The following is a 16,214-nucleotide window of genomic DNA, read 5'->3' as shown; positions in this document are numbered from 1 at the left end:
AATCAAAAATCTCTTTATTTTTGGATGTTATCAGAATTAATGTATAGCAGTTCAAAAGTCTTCATTAACCAGGACTGCTGATTATTTGTAACACCACCCACTTTTCTTCATTCAGCACTTTTAATCACTTATTCCATAGAAAATGGCTTTGAGGATTTTCTATTCCCTCTTTCACTCACCACCAGTCTTGGGTCAAACCAAACCATTTCTGTGAAATTCAATTAGAATATCATGACAGTTCTCCAAAAACTTCATCACTTTAAACATGAATGGTAAAATCTTGAAAGGAATACTCAGTAACTGCCAGACAAGGTTTATTAACACTTTTGTCAGAAAAAAAGTGTTTGTTTTAGACAGATCAATCAAATCTATTTGAAATGATGTCCTTGAGATCTTAATGGTTTAGGTCAAACATTCATATTATATAGAGAACAAAAAGATGAATGTTGTATTTTAATATTTTAGTTTTAAAAAGTAAAAGCAAACTAATTTATTATAAGCAGTGCTTCCCTCCTTAAACCTGAGATAAATATAGGACATTCAATTTTCACACTATTTGCATTTTCACCTTGTTTCAAGGTACCAAAGCTTTGTAATGGGACAGTCTGCCATCTTTGAAATACTCTTTTTATACATAAAAAAACCCCCTCAACCTGAGGGCATAACCAATTCTTGCTGTAAATTATCTGCAAGAATAGACAGTTGTGCTGATAACATCTGTGGAATCTTTAATCAAAATAGGAGTAGGGCTGTATAAATAAACACTTAGAACTCCTCTCTCTTTCAGCTTGTCCTGAGAGATTTTTATCTCAAATCCAAATACCATGCCATTTTAGGCTTATATAAGTGGTATTGTTTTCATAATGTGCAACTACTCTAGGAAGAGATAGTTATTATGGGACACTACTTCTGATGAATTCTTTTTCCTTTTTTCCTCCCCCAATTCCTGATTTGTAAATAAATCCTTTTGCTCAGGTTTAATGCCTATGCTGGATAAAAGAAAGAGAAGAATGAGTAGGCATCCTTTTGAAGAACTAATTGCATTTCAGATGTGGTCTGGAAAACTGGAATAAAGTAGATATGGAGATCTTGCATGAGGGTCCCCAAATAACACACAAGACAAGATAAAGCCAATCCAATTGTTTATTATTGCGGCAATAAAGAAGTATGTATTTTTGGGAGCATGCTAACTGCTCTTCACGTTAGCCTTTTATTTAATATTCAAAGAAAGAAGGTTTGACACTTGGTCTGAAAAAGAAGAAAGAGAAGAAAGAGAAAAACCAATGCAATTTAATTCTTCATTCTTTTGTTCACATTTCTTTAAATACAAATATATCTAGAGTTTATTATCAATATATTATAATAATAAGCTTCCCATGAAACAAATGCTAGAAAGCCATAGTTTCACCATGGCTTTCAGTCAACACCACTCCAACAGTTGTTATTTTATCCTTTTAAACAACAATTTTAATTTGTTAACAGGGTCAACCAGTTGTACTGACCACTCTGATTCCTTTTTCTCCTCTTCCTCAGGGGTTGGAACATATCTCCTCACTTCAGAGTGGTGGATCCACTTCTTCACTCCATCCACCTTCACAGACGAGAAGGTGATCTCAATCACTTTGAAAGGACCATTCCATCTGTGCTGAGTGGAATCAGCCGACCACCATTTCAGAACAACCAAATCTCCAACCTTGTATGGATGCAGTGGAAAGTCAAGCTCAGATTCATCTGGATCATTGACCTGTAGGTAAATAGAAAGGCAAGATAGGACAGCAGACAGTAGTAGTAAATAAATTTCAAGATTCTCAAGCATGTTGAACATTCTGGCTACAAGAAGCCTGATTCCTGGGGATGATTTACTGTAGAGAATTTTAAAATGATTTATTCCCAATCTCTTTTTTGAAGTATGGTGCTGATTTATTAAGATAATGGGGAGACCCTGCAGCCAAGGCAATTGGGCTTCGTTACCTTAACCAGCTTTCTTTCCAAGAGACCTTTAGCCCATTTAATTCTCTATTAAGATTGGGGAGGATAGGTAGAACATAGCTTCTGTCAGGTTTCCTTATTGAAAAAATAGGTGTGTTGAAAGGTGACTGAATTACTTTAATAAGTCTATACCTCTGAAAATTATCAACTATTGATTGCATGCCTTTTCTTGCCTCTATTTTAATGAGATATTGATGGAGGCAAGGAATTGTGATATCATTCTTTAATGGACTATTATTGGCTCAACAAATTTTGCCCTATCAAGTTATCTGGTGGCCCATACCTAGGCTATTATTGCATCTCCAGTTTCCCTTATTATTATTTCTTCATTGGCAGGTTGTATTTTAATCTGAGTAGTTTTAATACATACTTGGTATTAAAACTACTCAGAGTCATCCTATAGTGGAGATGAGTGTCATAAAAGTTTAATAAATTAATAAAGGAATAATTGTTCTCCATGCCTCATGTTTAGGAATTTTCATGGTCTTGATCCCTAAATCAAAATCAATAGTTGCTGTAATTTATTAAGTAAATTCCTACCAAATGAAAGAACTAGAAAATTGACAAATAGAATATGGATCAATTTTTCTTGCTTATTTTGCATTCTATAGAGCCCAAAAAGGGGCCTTGTTTTTTCCCCCCAAAGGTTTTGGTTATTGTTACTGTCTCAGCAGCTGGGGCATTATTTTCCTTTTAACAACTGAATGTGATGTCCCAATATCTACCCAAAAGTGTTTATTTTTGTCCCCTATCCCCCGGCAGCCCCAGGGACCAAAGGACTGTTAGCTCCTTTTGACCCTAAATCTTCTTTTCTCAGATTTAAAGTTTGTCCCTGAATTTTGTTAAAGAAAAACTCTTTCTTCCAATGACCAAACCCCTTGCAATAGACACATTGATTCTGATGTAGTTCCTCACACCATCTCTTACAATCTTCTCTATTTTGTTGTAAGACTTGAGCAAGGCATATAACTGTCTCTTTTCTCTCCATTTGGTCCTTTCCTAAATTTTATCTCTGTTAGTATACATTTGGTAAAATATGTCTACTAATTCTGAGATTGGTTTTCCTCCTACTTCTTCCACTTTTTGTAACCTTCTTCTATATACCAATAAAGGACAATTTTTGCAGCTCAGGCCTGAAATGAAGTGTCCTTGGTACTTTCTGAGTTCTTGTAGAAGTTTCATTACCCAAATTAGTTAACATCATCAGTCCTTGATGATGTTATCTAGTTCGGGTAATGAGACGTCTCCAAAAAAAATAACTAAGCACTAAGGATTCCTCATTTCTCCTTATGTTTTCTGCACTTTGGCTTAGAAGGGAGGGGGATGTTGTTTCAAGGGAAAAAAGCAAATGCTAGGGGTTTGTGACTAGTTTCTCAAATTATGGTGATGAGAAGGCTGTATTTTGGGGCAAACCTTTTCCTCTTCAGTGTGTGTGGATAGGGGCCCTGCCAAATGATGCCTTTCATGACAAGTGTCTTGTGGATGGGTTGTTGGAAGAAAGGGATATAAAAGGTCTATATGCAGAGGTGGTGCAATGTCCTCTCTATTTCTGGAATTACTTTCGTTTTTCCATATTCACTCTTACACTCATTCTCATCTGCCTACATATGTTCCTCCCATTTCTCAGTTCTTCTACAAAACAACACTGTAAAATTTATAATAATCTAGACTTCTTTCATATGATCACCTTTTTCCATCCTCTCATGCAGAGGTCTTCAAACTTGGCAGCTTTAAGATTTGTGGACTTCAACTCCCAGAAGTCCCCAGCCAGCATAGCATAGCATAGCATAGCATAGCATAGCCTAGCCTAGCCTAGCCTAGCCTAGCCTAGCCTAGCCTAGCCTAGCATAGCTGTCTGGAGAATTCTGGGAGTTGACGTTCACAAGTCTTAAAGCTGCCAAGTTTGAAGACTTCTGCTCTAATGGATAGATAAGCCAATCATTGTGGAAATGCTTAGTCACAATGCTTAGTCTGCTGAGCCACCAGGCCCAATGGTGGCTCAGGCCTAATGATCCCCCAATGGTCCCCCAATTATAGGTCTTTATATGGTGATGGTTTCTCAGCTACTTTCTCATTTCCCATCTTTGCTATTTCTCTTCCTGAAACCACCTTATCCTACCCCATTTATCTATTACACATAGGCTGTTTTTTCAGCTTTACCATTTTTGTTTTCCATCCTTTTTCCTGCTGAATTGACTCCAAGAATTTACGTGCATGTGTCACTACATCATATTTAGGCAAAATTATTTTGTTAAGGTAACAAAAATGTATGTATGGAGCATATCTGGAATTGCAGTCATCCCTAAAACTTCATTGTGCATGCAGTACCATCTTTAACTTCCAGGGATTGTTCATTTTTTATTTCTATAATAGCTTAAATGCTAAATATTATTTCCTCAGTGTTTGCTAGTTTCTTCTTCACTGCCATTTCTCAGTGGCATACTTTTACTCTATTGTTGCTCAATGAACTCCAGCTCCTTTCTCTAAAGCTAGTATGGACACCATCCAAGTTAATATTGACTCTGGGAGGTGTCATTGCAAATACTATTTAGTTAAGAGATCTTACTGGCAATAATGGGTTGCAATGTTTGACATGTCTTGGCTGCCCTCTAGTGATCATCCATATGTGTGTAGCCAACATTTGCAACCACTGGAAAATGGTTGAAGAAATGTTTTTAAAAGGGGGTCTTGCTGTAAGGATTAGGATGGAAGCTGCAAATATCCTGAACAATGTAACATGAGGAAAGATTTTTTAAAAAATAAAAAGACTCAGGGTTTTCCCTGGCAGCAGGGAAAGGAGGATATCCTATCTCACAGTTTATAGAGATAAAAGAGCACAGTTGGCACTTTAAATTACAGGGAGTCCCAGGCTTACAACTACAACTGAACTAAAATTTCTGTTGCTGTTCAGTGAGCTTTACCCATTTACGACCTTTCTTGCCACAGTTGTTAAGTGAATCACTGCAGTTGTTAAATTAGTAACATGGTTGTTAAGTGAATCTGGTTTTCCAACTGACTTTGCTTGTCAGAATGTCACAAAAGGAGATCACATGATCCTGGGACATTGCAAATGTTGTAAATATGAGCCAGTTGCCAAGCAACTGCATTTTGATTATGGGACCATGAGGATGCTGCAGTGGTCGTAAGTGTGAAAAACAATCATGTTACTTTTTTAAGTGCTGTTGTAACTTCGAATGGTCACTAAATGAATGGTTGTAAGTCAAGGACTACATGTAGGTGCTTTAAGCCAAGGATTGGCTAGTCAGTTGCAGATCTTTGAACTTTTGACTATTGGTCAGCAACAAAGATAATTTTGCATCTGTAGGCTGCCTGCTTGATTGTTTAGTGGGTCAACAGATCAGCTGCACAAAGAGACCAATGGGGAAAGACATGCACAACAACCAAAGCATCAGAATTTTCCACTTGTGCTTTCTGTTGTTTTGTGAACCTAAATTTATTAAATGTGAAGCTTGTGCCATATAAAAGTGATATTGCCCAAGCAGTTCTAGCAATGGAGAAAAGTGTTCCACTGAAGAAGGAAGATTTTAATAAAACATATATGTAATTTTATTATTGTTGTTGTTGGAAAAGGGCTGTTTCAAATAATTGCTTTTCTAATCAAACACCCATGATCATGTTGGCTTTGCAGGATAAGATGCTGGAGAAATGGAATACTGTGTTTCCCTGAAAATAAGACCCTGTCTTATATTTTTTTGAACCCTGAAATAAGCGCTTGGCCTTATTTTTGAGGTCTTATTATTTTGAAGCCCGTGGAGCAAGACGGGGCTCCTCTTGCCGTCTTACTGGTTCAGCTCTGTCTCCCTAACCCTAAACAGAGGAAATGGTGGGGACCAGCTGTGCATGGATTTAAATATTTTTGGGGAGGGCTTATTTGAGCACATGAACTCAAAAGCCTTGTTGGGCTTATTATCAGGGGATGTCTTATTTTTGTGGAAACACAGTAGAACAAAACCTACTGCACACAGTAGGTTTTGTAAAACTCTAAAAAGAATGGTTAGGATACTGATAGTCACCTTTTTGATATTTTATTCTGCCAAATGTTTCATAAAACTTCTGCTTTGCAGCCAGCTTCCCAGGATTTATGCTTTGCTGGTTATTGTTCATTTCACTACAATATTTGTTATTCAATCAACATAGCTGCTTACTTCTACAATATGTTTTTGCCTCCAATCTGATGTCGCAGAGCTTCTGAATTTAACACAAAATAATTGTAATAGCCCAAGGGCCCTTCTCCTGCTTTGCCTATCTAGTAAAGCGGTTAAGATCAGTGTTGGCTATTACAGAAATGTCTTCCTACCAAGAGAGTGTATTTGATTTGCACTCTAAATCTTCCTGATCCGTTTAATCATCTGTCTAGTGACCTAGAGGTGAAATAGATAAGATCAGTAACATTTAACCTTTATCTGGCCCATCTGGAGAACCCAGTTTAATCATCATCATCCCTGTTTCTAATTCTCTGTCTTTCTCAGGGCAATGTTTCCTATTTAGTAGTCATTTCTTTTGCAAGAAGGAATCTGTATTTCTGAGCTAGCAAGCAAAATCAAAATTCAGCATAGTTTTTTTTAATTTCCTGAGTGAATCTACAATTTTCAGAATGGAGGACCAAGAGATCCATGAATTTTTTTAAAAAATACATAGTCCTCAACTTAAAACCGTTTGTTAGTGGCCATTCAAAGTTACGACATTGGAAAAAGTGACTTATGACTGTTTTTCACTGTTATGACCATTGTAGCATTCCTGTGGTCACATTATCAAAATTTGGATCCTTGGCAACTGACATGCATTTATGACAATTGTCATGTCATTACCTTTGTTGACCTTCTGACGAGCAAAGTTAATGGGAAGCCAGATTCATTTAAGAAATAGCCTTGTTATCAAAGTAGCAACTGCAGTGATTCGCTTAGCAATTCTGGCAAAGAAGTTGTAAAATGGGGCAAAATTCACTTAACAGCTGTCTTGCTTAGCAACAGAAATTCTAAGCTCAGTTGTGTCTATAAATTGAGGACTATCTAGAGAAGTGATGGCGAACCTGTTCAGCACTGAGTGCCCAAACTGGAACGTGCATCCATGCCGGAGCCCTGGAAACCCAAAACCAGATGGCTGGCGCACATGCACGTACTGACCAGCTGGTCTTTGAGTTTCTGGCATGCACATGCGTGCTGGCCAGCTGGTCTTCGCACATGCTAGAGCACCAGAAACCCAAAGACCAGCTGGCCAGCGTGTGTATGCCTGTATTTTGGGCAGTTTGGGGCCAGTTTTCAGGCCATTTTCAGCCTGGTTTTTGGTCATTTTTGGACAAATAAACATCCCCCAAAAAACGGCCTGAAAACAGCCCAGAAAACAGCCAAAAAAATGGCCCAGAAATGGCTCCCAAAAAAGCAATCTGGTTTTTGGTCATTTTTCAGGCCATTTTCAGACCGTTTTCCAGTATTCCGGAGTCTATGAAGACCAGCTGGTGCGCCGGAAATCAGAAGAGTAGCTGGTGACAGTGCACATGTCCACAGAGAGGGGTCTGCATGCAACCTCTGGCACGCATGCCATAGGTTCGCCATCATGGATCTAGAGTGTACATTAACATAGCATCGGCTGCCAGGGATAACCATTTTGTGGCTAGGACTGCATATTTTCTTTAATCGCCAAAAGTAGAGGAAAAAAGAGCAAATTATTTCCATGAAGAAACAACAGTGGGAGCAACCCTAATTTCATTCTATTTTGTTATTTTTCTGCAATAAGTTTTATTAAAGTTTGGTATAGAGAGAAGTTTGGTATAGTGGTTAAGTCACTAAGGAAAAAAGCAGGAGACTATGAGTTCAAATCCAGCCTTAGCTATGAAAGCCAGTTTGGTGACCTTGGGCCATTAACATCCCAATCTACCCTACAGGTTTGTTGTATGGGAAAAGTAGGAGGAGGGAGGAGTATCAAGTATGTTTGCCTCCTTGAGTTATTTGTAAAAATAATAAAGGCATGATACAAATAAATAAAATAACTAATAGAAATACAAAGATAAAAACTAATACCGGTACAAATTTTATTTTTTTTGCACTGTCTTATTTTTCCTATTTATACTTTTTAGGGATCTGTTGCAGGTTTTGGAGGCTTTTTTCATAATTTTTGGAGAACCGCACTATAGTTACTTAATATTTTGCTACTGAATTCCCATGACATGAATATATTAATTTCCAGGAGATTCAGAAACAAACATCAAGGATCTCATAGACCTGTGATGGCGAACCTATGGCACACATGCCACAGGTGGCATTCGTAGGCATATCAGTGGGCATGCCAGCTTAGCACTAGCACACATGCGCGTGCCGGCAAGCTGATTTTCGGGCCTTCTGGGCCCACCAGAATTAGGGTAACAGGCTGTTTCCTGCCTCCGGAGGGCCTGGGGTGGTGATGGGGAAGGCCCATTTTTCTTTCTCATCTGGTTCCAGATCTTCTCAATGAACCTGGGTGATGGCGAAAACAGCCTTCCCCACCCCTCAGAGGCCCTCCAGAGGCCTGAAACAGTCCATTTCCCAACTCCCAGTTGGACATGAAGTGATGTTTTTTGCTGCTCCACCTCCAGAGACTCCTAGAGAGGCGGGTCCAACCGGGAGTTGGGAAATGGGCCATTTTAGACCTCTGGAAGGCCTCCAAGGGGGTGGGGAAGGCTTTTTTCACCCTCCCCAGATACATAGAGAGGATCTGGAGCCAGGTGAGAAAGAAAAACGGGCCTTCCAGGCCATCACATGCCAGGAGTGGGGGAAGGGAGGTTGTGTATGCATGCACAGGGCGTGGCACATAGAATTATGGGTGTGGGCACTCCCCTGCCTCACCTCCTGGCACGCAATGGCAAAAAGGTTAGCCATCACTGTCATAAACCAAAAGCCTAGACACATCCCCAGGATGAGTAAAAAAATAAATAAAATTCAAGATCTCTTTTTACATGTATCAATGAATGTAATCTTCAATCTCACAACTATAGCTAATATCTTGACTTTTTTTATTCCTTTGGGCATGTGGTTGTGTATTTAGGTTGCATCTTCACTGCAAAACAATTTTCCCTGACTTATTGCACTCTAAAAGCAAGTTGCATTGTAAACTTGTCTATAGAAGTCAGCTTGTAGATTGCCGTATTTTTCGGAGTATAAGACCCACCTTTTTTCCCCAAAAAAGAGGGTGACAATCTGGGTGTGACTTATATTCTGACTGTAGCTCTGTCCAGCTTCTCAAACAGAGGTTTCAGAGGCTGAAAGAAGCATCAGAAATGAAGCTTCAGAAAAAAAGTCCCAAACAGAGCTTCAGAAAAGAAGCACCCAAACAGAGCTTCAGAGGCTTTTTTTCTGAAGCTGTTTCGGAGGCTTTCAGAGGCAGAAAACAAAGCAAAAAAAAAAAGCAAGGCACAGAGCTCACAACCAAGGTAAAATTCACCTCTGGGAACAGCTGATTGGGGGTATTCAGGGAGGCCAATCCATCTGCCAATCAGTTTTTTTTCTTATTTTCCTCCCCAAAAACTAAGGTGCGTCTTAACTCTAGTGCATCTTATACTCCGAAAAATACAGTAAATATTATAAATTGTAGTTTACTATATCTTAAAGACACAAGATCGATGTATTCTGATGTAGATGTGGCTTTAATCATCTTCTTCTTCTAATTTACCTGTATCTTTTTTTAAAAAAAGAGTCATATGACTGAGTAATCTCCCCCAAATAACTACCTTCCAAGACCAATAGGGATTGTAATGATTATTTTTTAAAAGGCCACATTGCTGTTTAAAATAAAACCAGGGTGAAAAATAAGGGAGGTGAAGAATTGGCATTATTTGAAGTAGACATTCTAAATTTCCAGTATGAATTCCTCTTCTTTTATATTAATTCTACTAAATTTTTATTGGACACACTTGCATGCCCTTTTATAATGTTACCTTAAATTTGGCCTCTGTCCTCTGAATGCATAATACTGCAGTTTGTTTGTGAAGTGTATGCAGTTTCAATGTTTTTAATGTTTACATGAAAGTGTTGTGTATTGTTATATCCTAGAGTCACAGTCAAGTTCTGCCAATTGTTTTGGTTTTATTGTACCTACCTGAGAGGCCATGGTGAGAAGATGTCAAATCTGTCCTTACACAAAGGATTCTTTAACCTTCACTATTCAGGGCCACACCTGTAATTTTTTAAAAAGTAAAAGTTTTACTATATATCATGTGTATTCTATGTATATGTACCATAAAATATCAGAAATAAGAAACAATAGCCAATATAATATAGGTTGCAATATAGGTTGTCTTTACTCTTTCCCCAGTCCACTATAAAATATGGGTGAATGACAAGGACCAAGGGTCTCACTATCCCCTTTGCTTGGTCCTAAACACTTACAAACTCAAGGCCTAATTTGCATCCATCCCTGCGTGCAGCCCCATTAGGCAACATGAGCCTGGCAGCTTTCTGAGGATATGAACAGCTGCCAGTCATGTGTTGTTTAATGAGGCTGCTTATGAAGATGAATCAGCTTTTAAAGAGCCTCATTAGGCAGAATAAGCCAATACATTGCTACAGCCTGCAGCCCGTTGTGCCCTTGTGTTGCATCTAGTTGTGAGAGGTACTTTTGTGTGCCCTTACCCAGTGCCATTGAACAAATGTCACACCAGTAACAATATAATAATAACTTTGCTGGGTAGCCAGTGTGATAAAAACAAGAGTTTAGAGGAGTGGAAGCTTCTCCTCCTGATTAGAAAGGCAATAGCTTGATATGTAAATCCAAGGACCGCCATAATCAGTGCCGAAAGGAGAAAAGGAAAGACTGGCCAGAAATACCCTCCAATTCCAGACACGGACAGAGGGCACACATGTAAGTAATCTGGAAGAAAAATTTAAGCATCTCTGGAAGGAAGGGTAATTTGTAGACTAAAAGGGCCTTGCAGGAACTCCACAGGGGGATTCTGTTCTGTTTATGAAAGTCTGGTTGGTTTAATAAATGCAGCAATGGAAACTCAGTGGTCATACTATGCCCAGGGAAGGGGACAAATATACTGGACAACTTTGATGAGAAAAAAGGTGGTCACAGTAGGGGAGTCTGAGCATAGTCTGAGTACAAATTAAGAGGGTTTAAAAAAATCTATACCCATTACTCCTTTCATTGTTCTGCTGACCCTGACTCCTATTTCTGAACGGATAAGGATGACATGATTCCAATCTTCTTTTCTGAAGGGAGAAGTCCGAGGTAAAGTAGAGTGGGAGTGTGAAACCTACAATTATGCAAGCACTTCCACCTATATAACCTTCATTAATTGGAAAAGGAGCTACAGTATATTCAGCTCTGATACAACAGATCAGGTATCTGAGAGAGAGTGTATGATCATGGAGGATGATAGCCTCAGAAGTTTCCATTTTGTAAGAAAATCAGTTAGACTGCAGACAATGACCTCCCCCCCCACGCTCCCCCACACCAAAAAAGCCTACTATAAAGTGCTAGAAGTAGCAGACAACACCACAGAAGCAACTGGACTGTTCCCTTTCAAAATTGTATTATAAGCTTATTTATACAAAGTTTGCTTGCTTGCTTACTTACTTACTTATTATGGAAAAATTCTTCCAGGTTCCTGAAACATCTTAATTCAACTTGGAATGAGTAAAAAAAAATTATAGAAAAATATTTATTTTTCTATAAATAATTTTTTATAGAGATTTTTGGATAATTATGGTGAAATTATCCAGACTGGACAACTTTTAAATTGTTTTGCAAACTGAGACTTTAAAAAATAATTTTGTGTGTGAAAAGAAATAGTACAAAACTGGGCTATTGCATTGTGAGGCACAATTTTCAGATGAAATTTCTACCAGAAATTCAGCAGCTAATTGTAATATTGTCTCAAGATTGTTTGGCCAAGAAGCAAAATTAACCTTATTAAGAGTACTCAAAGAAACACAATTGTTCAGAGCTCTGAGGAAACTCATGATGCATTTCACACCACATATTGAAAAAACTTTGAAGCATAAGCAGCTCAGTGTTAAAAGAAAACTGAAAATGAAATTTTCTTGAGATCACATATGTAAGTAATAGAACATCCTTATTTTGTTTATCTGTCTCCATGTTGATTGAATTTCATATAAACCCTTTTTTCTTGTCTCAACTGAGGAATAGGTAGGATGAATTTCTGTCTGTTCAAGGCTGCGATAGATTCCATGCAAAAAAGAAGCAGGGAGCTGTTTCAGTTATATTGTTGATGTTATGGCATCGGTGAGTTTTGTTTATTTGTATTTATATAAATGTGTATAAAACAAAATGGCAGGGTGAAAACCTGTTGAGTTATACAGAATAAGGTTGAAAATTATGTTTGTCCCCTTAAAAAGCTGGGAGGGGGGTTGTGTATGTGTGTGTGGGTGTGACCACACCCCTCATCCACCATTTATTCTGGTGTGTGTTTTGTGTGAGAATCTTATGAGAAATTAACAAAGCTGAGAGGTTTCTATTGCTTTTCTATTATTTATTGTTTGAGGTGTATTTTCTTTTTATACACCTTCTATAGCCTTTCCCAGGTTTTAAAGCCTTTCTTTAGATTTTTAAAGATTTGTTATCTGACTCTTGTTTGTTGGATACATTAATTGAAGGCCACAAAGTGGGGGGGAGGGGGCAGGGAGACAATACAAAGCCTCCGTAGAACTGACTCCCCCTCCTGTTTCAGTTTAAATGCTTTCGCATACACACACATAAAATTCAATCTTCCCATTTGCACCAAAATTTCAGGGAGTATCTGTGCAGAGTGCAAACCATGCAAAATTGTAGTCCAGGCATGGATTCTTTTAGACTACATTAAAAAAAAACCCTTGTTCTATACGGGACTGAGTGCTTGCTTGATAGCAACAGCATATATCTAAAAGAGAAAACATTGTGTTATAGGTATCTCTGCTTGTGACGTCAATAGGAGAGATCCATGAAAGTGCTGCTGGAACAAAAAGGTCAGAGAGAAACAGTTCAAAGCATTTTTAAGAAAAAAATCTCATTGATTGCAATGGATGAAAGTGATATAGAAAGATATAGAAGGACAAGAGAATCACAAAATAATTTCTGTTTTCCCCTTCTAAACTCTAGTTGTGATGGGAGTGGGAGAAAATAACCTTGATTATTTATGGCAGGAAGTGTTGTGTTTTGGGGAAAAAAATGCTGTGTAAATGAGAACTGAAAGCATGCACTTTTAACATGATATACCAAAAATTAATCCTTGCAGCCATTATTAGTTTTTAAGAACAAGGACTGCTGTCTCCTATTGTTTTGTAACTCTTGATTTAAAAGTTTTGGAATGGGTGGGTTAAATCTTTTTTGTTGTGGATGTTGTTCCTAAAACCCAAAAGAAGACTGACTGTAAATGGTGACTCAGTATGTTGATTCCTTGTTCTCTGTGCTGATAACTCCTGAGCATGTACAAAGTACAGGGTATGCTAAATTTCCTTGTTAGGACAATCTGCACACTGAGTATTATGAAAAACCTCAGATTAACCAAAAAATTATTATTTACCTGTTTTCAACTTTTCCCCAGCACAAAGAGTTGCTACGTAAATAAAAAGACTATTTTGCAGGGTAGCCGCTACCTCCCACCTAAGGCGAGTTGCAGGGTTTGGACTGGTTGTCAAGTCCTTATCTAAAGCTAGCCAAGGAAGAACTTTTTTGGCAATTAAAACAAAAGCTCATAAAGGGAGGTAAAGATAGAAGCTGCTTTGGTATTGTGTGTGGTTTTGGTGGGAGAGGGGTTGTTTTGTCTTTTGGAGAGAACAAAATTTTTCACTGAGCTAGACTTGGCAAATGCTGTTTTTCTTTCTCTGACTATAGAATTTTTTTTAGAATTTACTAGTTTTTTATTTTGGGAGACCTTATACTTGCATGCCCGCAAGGATTGGTTTTAAGCCCAAACTCATTTTCAATGACTCTTAAAAAATGTCTGCTATCTTCGGCCTGTTTTTTTATAATAGCAGGGAAAAAAGCTAATGGGGAATTTTAAAAAACATACCCCGTTTTAAAGGGGATTTTACTGTAATAATACTAGTTTTATCATGAGGGGCGGGAGCATGTAAGGCAGAAGATAGGATTTGTGGTTTCTCCCCCCTCCCAGAACAGAACCCATGCCAGATAGCAGACCTATATGACAAAGATCATATAGAATCAGATGCATTAGCCCAGAAGCAAATTTAAGCAAAATTGGGCAAGGAAAAAAATCATACATAGACCCAGGCAATAGCTGGCAATTGTATGATTTGTTTAGCCCACTTAAAAGGGAAGAAAACTGAGACCACATGCGTCCTGGTTGTTTAGCATGTGGTACCCTTTCCAGATGATACAAATTGATTTTGCTGACATGCCCTCATACTTCCCATGGCATTCTGGCTAGCAGAAGCTCACCTTTAAATGAGCTGAAATGTTGTCTCTCTATGAAATTGTATATGGGGAAACCAGTGCTTTAGCCTTTGAATTAATTCCTCTCCCAGAAGGTGTTCAACCTGACTCATGGTAAAATTATTTACATACTATCCATTATCCATCCTTTTCAACAGGACCCCTGCCAAAAACCCAAGGGTGAGTAGTCTCCTACATTGTAACCAGAACGGGCTACATCAGACTACATCATTTAATGAGTTGCAAGTAGGAGATTGGGTCCTAGTGCAAAGAGCATCAGAGAAAAGGCTCCCAGGAAAAGGCACAATAATGCAAAACATGAAGGTTTGACTTGGTTAAGTTTCATCTAACTCATCTGAGGTGTACTCCCACTCCAGAAATCCCAGAAGCAAGCCCTATTAAAGGCATTGTTCCAAGTTCCCAGAAAACGAGCAGAAGAAAAAAGGTGAAATTCTGAATACAAAATCCTGAAGAACTCTGAAGATAAGTTTTAATGAACTTTGAGGCATTAGTCCTCAGAGCAGTTTAACTTTGATATTTAGGCTCCTACAATTATTATTATTATTTAGCTTGTTTTATTGTGCTATTATTGTTTTATTGTACTGCTTTTTTTTTTCTGAGCAGCGGCTCTGCTAAAAATTATGTCTCTGTTAGTAAATGTGATCTATTTATAATTGCCGGGGAGTACGATGCAAGCGTCCCTGAGCTGGCTGCCTACCAATAACTTTTATTTAATATTAGTCCATTCCTAATTCATTATGTCTGAAATCTTTCTGTATAACCGGGAGGACAAATTGAGGTTTTGTGTTCAAAAGCTACTGTGTAAATTATCCCAATGCAGCCTCAATCACTAATACTCCTCTTGTATATCCACCAAGTTTTATTTAGGGTGGAAACAAAGGCAATTTTGCCAATTGTGCAAGTGTTTAGTTGTTATGACAAAAAGATATTCCTTTTCAACCTATAATTGAAAATGACCCACAATAATAGAATCTAGATATGTACAAATTCACCTGAACTTACCAAAGGAATAGTATTTTTGTGTGAAAATTGAACATTTGAGCATTTAACCTCATTTCATGCAGTACCAGCTGTCCAAAATTACATACATCACAAGTCAAAGGGGGTGCACAGAGGCTGGTACCTAATTGAGAGCTACCTGCTCATTATCCCCATAATTGGCACCCCAGTCTTTGCAGCCTACCTTGATATATATATATATAATATTAAAAAAACATTTTAATAATTATAAATCGTATAAATGAAACTTTAAATAACATAGCTCTCATAAATGAGAAATAGGAATAGTAAAAGCAGCAGTCTTGCAAATAAACTGGCCATTGACTTTGTGTTATTTCAAATGCCCCATGGCTATTAAGAATTTCCAAATAAGTAAAAATTATTTGCAAGTAAAAGCCACTATGTAAGATATAAGGGCTCTGGTAGTGCTCTGTGAAACTGGCTTACCTCGTAGCTAGCTGGCTGGCTGCAAAATATGGCTCTGGATTGTCCCCTGGCTTGTGGAGATCTTGTCAAGAGTCGTTTCCAGAAGAGAATGAGGCTAGATCCTGTCGTTTCAGACACATATCTCCCCCTACTAGAGGTCAAGGGGTGGGGAGAAGAGAATTATGAGGAAAACAAGTTTTGGAGGAGGAGTGTGTAGACTAATCGAGAAAACCTTGAAGTCCCCAACTTACGGTATGTTTTGAGTTCTCAGTACATTTTATCAAAATTGTTATGGCAGTATAACTGATAATGGAGTTTTGTTTTGTTTTTAATTAAGACTCTTTCTTGAGAATAGTTAACTGTAAAAGGATGGGAAAGAAACTTAAGGTTTG

At 38.0% G+C, this 16,214-nt stretch overlaps 1 long non-coding RNA gene across 1 annotated transcript; it reads right to left on the bottom strand.

Annotated features, from left to right (window-relative positions):
* Nucleotides 1–1,125: 1,125 nt before the first annotated feature.
* Nucleotides 1,126–15,968, bottom strand: LOC117655097 (uncharacterized). Its single transcript, XR_004588557.3, has 4 exons — nt 15,844–15,968; nt 10,078–10,155; nt 1,503–1,744; nt 1,126–1,248 (listed from the first exon to the last, which is right to left on the bottom strand). It is a non-coding gene; the product is annotated as an uncharacterized LOC117655097 (long non-coding RNA).
* Nucleotides 15,969–16,214: the final 246 nt, after the last annotated feature.

The sequence above is a fragment of the Pantherophis guttatus genome, chromosome 4 (genome assembly GCF_059756535.1).
Source record: "Pantherophis guttatus breed Tessera chromosome 4, ASM5975653v1, whole genome shotgun sequence".
In the NCBI taxonomy this organism is placed as follows: domain Eukaryota; kingdom Metazoa; phylum Chordata; class Lepidosauria; order Squamata; family Colubridae; genus Pantherophis; species Pantherophis guttatus.
Note: the sequence above shows the minus strand (reverse complement) of the source record. Positions and strands in the feature narration are given on the sequence as shown.